Source organism: Macaca fascicularis, chromosome 16 (assembly GCF_037993035.2).
Source record: "Macaca fascicularis isolate 582-1 chromosome 16, T2T-MFA8v1.1".
In the NCBI taxonomy this organism is placed as follows: domain Eukaryota; kingdom Metazoa; phylum Chordata; class Mammalia; order Primates; family Cercopithecidae; genus Macaca; species Macaca fascicularis.
The window spans coordinates 73761753-73764844 of NC_088390.1; positions in this window are offsets into that span (position 1 = coordinate 73761753).

Below are 3092 nucleotides of genomic sequence, written 5' to 3' on the forward strand. Positions count from 1 at the left end.
TCACACGTAGACATATCTTAGAAGGTACATATAAGCTCTGGAAAACTCTGTAATTTTGAGTTGGTCTGGCAATATTTTCCAGGCCTTTACCCTGTCCCGGTTACACAAATAAACTCCCTTCTTTCCCAATTCATTTACATCTCATTATTGGGCCGTGAGAATAAGCAGCCCCACCTGTGGTTTGGTCTGGGAACACAATCGCAGCTCACTGTAGCCTCCACCTCCTGGGTTCAAGTGATTCCGCCACTTCGGCCTTTTGTGGAGCTAGGAGCACAGGTACATACCATTATGCTAGGCTCATCTGAGCTACAGCAAATTGTTTTTTCCCTCCCAGCCATTTTAAATATTTTTGTTGAGATGGGGATCTCACTATCTTGGCAAGGCTCGTCTTGAACTCCTGGCCTCAAGGGTTCCTCCTGCTTTGACCTCCCAAAATGTTGAAATTACAGGTGTGAGCCACCATGCCCAGTCTATTTTTTACGTGTATATACTCTTGGGAAAAAACTTCTCAGAGTAATGTTAAGGTTGGACATGAAGATAGAAACAAAATTCCTGCAGGATGTGATAATGAAGGATTAAAAAAGATTAAAAAGCAATTCAACAAGCACTTACGTTTCTACTATGTAACAAATGATGGATTACAAAGATAAACATGGTCCCTAACTTAGTAAAAAGAAATAGCAAGATAATGAAACTTGGGATCTTCAAAGAAATGTCATTCAGTTCTTTCCATATACTAAATATTAAGCTGCAGGCTGTGTGCAGTGGTTCATGCCTGTAATCCCAGCACTTTAGGAGGCTGAGGTGGGAGGATCCCTTGAGGCCAGGAGTTCGAGACCAGCCTAGGTAATATAGGGAGACCCCGTGTCTACACTCGCTCTGTCTCCCAGGCTGGAGTGCAGCAGCACAATCATGGCTCACTGCAGCCTCAACCTCCCAGGTTCAAGCAATCCTCCTACTTCAGCCTCCCAAGTAGCTGGGATTACAGGTATGAACCACCACACTCAACCTCTACAAAAAAATTTTAAAATTAGCCAGACATGGTGGTACACGCCTGTACTCCCAGCTACTGGGGAGGCTGAGCTGGGAGGATTACTTGAGCCCAGTTCAAGGCTGCAGTAAGCACTCCAGCCTGGGTGAGAATGAGACCCTGTCTTAATAAACAAAAACAAAAACAAAAACAAAAACAAAAAGAAACAGGCGTGGTGGCTCACACCTGTAATCCCAGTATTTTGGGAGGTCGAGGTGGGTAGATCACTTGAGGTCAGGAGTTTGACACCAGCCTGACCAACCTGATGAAACCCCATCTCTACTAAAAATACAAGATTAGCTGAGCATGGTGGCTCATTCCTGTAATCCCAGCTACTCGGGAGGCTGAGGCAGGACAGTCATTTGAACCCGGGAGATGGAAGTTGCAGTGAGCTGAGATCGTGCTGTTGCACTCCAGCCTGGGCGACAAGAAGGGAACTCCGTCTCAAAAAAAAAAAGGACCAGGTGCGGTGGCTCACGCCTGTAATCCCAGCACTTTGGGAAGCTGAGGCGGGTGGCTCATCAAGTCAGATCGAGACCATCCTGGCTAACACACGGTGAAACCCCGTCTCTACTAAAAATACAAAAAAATTAGCTGGGCGTGGTGTCGGGCGCCTGTGGTCCCAGCTACTCGGGAGGCTGAGACAGGAAAATGGCGAGAACCCGGTAGGCGGAGCTTGCAGTGAGTCGAGATTGCGCCACTGTGCTCCAGCCTGGGCGACAGAGCGAGAATCGTCTCAAAAATAAATAAATAAAATAAAATAAAAATAAAGCTATAAGTTAGGAAAGTTGTTTAATATCCTCTCAAAAACGCCAAGATGATTTCTCTGCATCACAGAAGGCGTATGGTAGCAGACTTTCAAATCACTAAACTCCAAAACAACTGGCTCTCGACAAGCATCATGCTGTAGCTATACCGTCACATGTACCTTTACTGATATCCGTGTTTTTTTTTCCCCTAAAAATCTAAAACACCAACACATTTCAGTTCTTTTCTAGTTTTTACTACCCATGTTGTCAAGAAGAATGGTTCTCAAAGTGTGGTCTGTGGGCCAGTAGTTCTGGTACTGAGAACTTGTTAGAAATTAAAATTCTTGGGCCCCACTCCATCCCTACTGAGTGTGAATCTGGGGGTGGAGCCCAGCATCTGTGTGTAATAAGCCCCACACGTATTCTGATGGGCCTTGAGATGAAGAACCACTTGTCAAGTGCCCAATAAAAGCATGGCCTAAGCCACCAACCCCAAATCAGGAGTTTAGGAGGGGCAAAGTCCGTCAGCTGGCTTTTGAAACAAATGTGCAAGGTGTTTTCTCACTGCTTCAAAAACAGGTTCAGATTCATCCAAAGGATTTGAAAACTTAGTCCACACAAAAACCTGCATATAGATGTTTAGTTTTATCTGTAATTGCCAAAATGTAAAAGCAAGGTGTCCCTCAGGAGCTGAATGGATAAACTGTGGTACATCCAGACAATGGAATATTACTCGGCACTAAAAAGAAATAAGCTATCAAGCCATGAAAAGATGTGGAGGAAATGGAAATGCACATTTACTAAGAAGCCGATCTAAAAAGGCTACCTATTGTGATTCTGACTCTATGACATTCTGGAAAAGGGAAAAACTATGGAGACTGTGAAAAGCCTCACAATTGTCAGGGGTTTTGCTGGGAGGAAGACATGAACTGGCAGAGAATTGTGGGGCGGTGAAGTGTTATGGTGTATAATGGTGGATACATGCCATTATACATTTGTCCAGACTCACAGAATGTACAAGAATGAACCGTAAACTATGGACTTTGGGTGATAATGATGTCAATACAGGTTCATTAACTGTAAAAAATGTACCACTCTGGTGGGGGATGTTAATAATGAAGGAGGTGTGAGAGCAAGGAGAAGATGGGAAATATCTGTACCTTCCACTTAATTTTGCTGTGAACCTAAAATTGCTCTAAAAATATAATAAAGTCTTAAAAGACAAAACAAAAAAGTAGGTTTAGAGAGAGATGATTTGGGGTAAAAATGAAAATTATGGTCTTTTGTTTCAGACAATGAGAACTGAAAAGAAG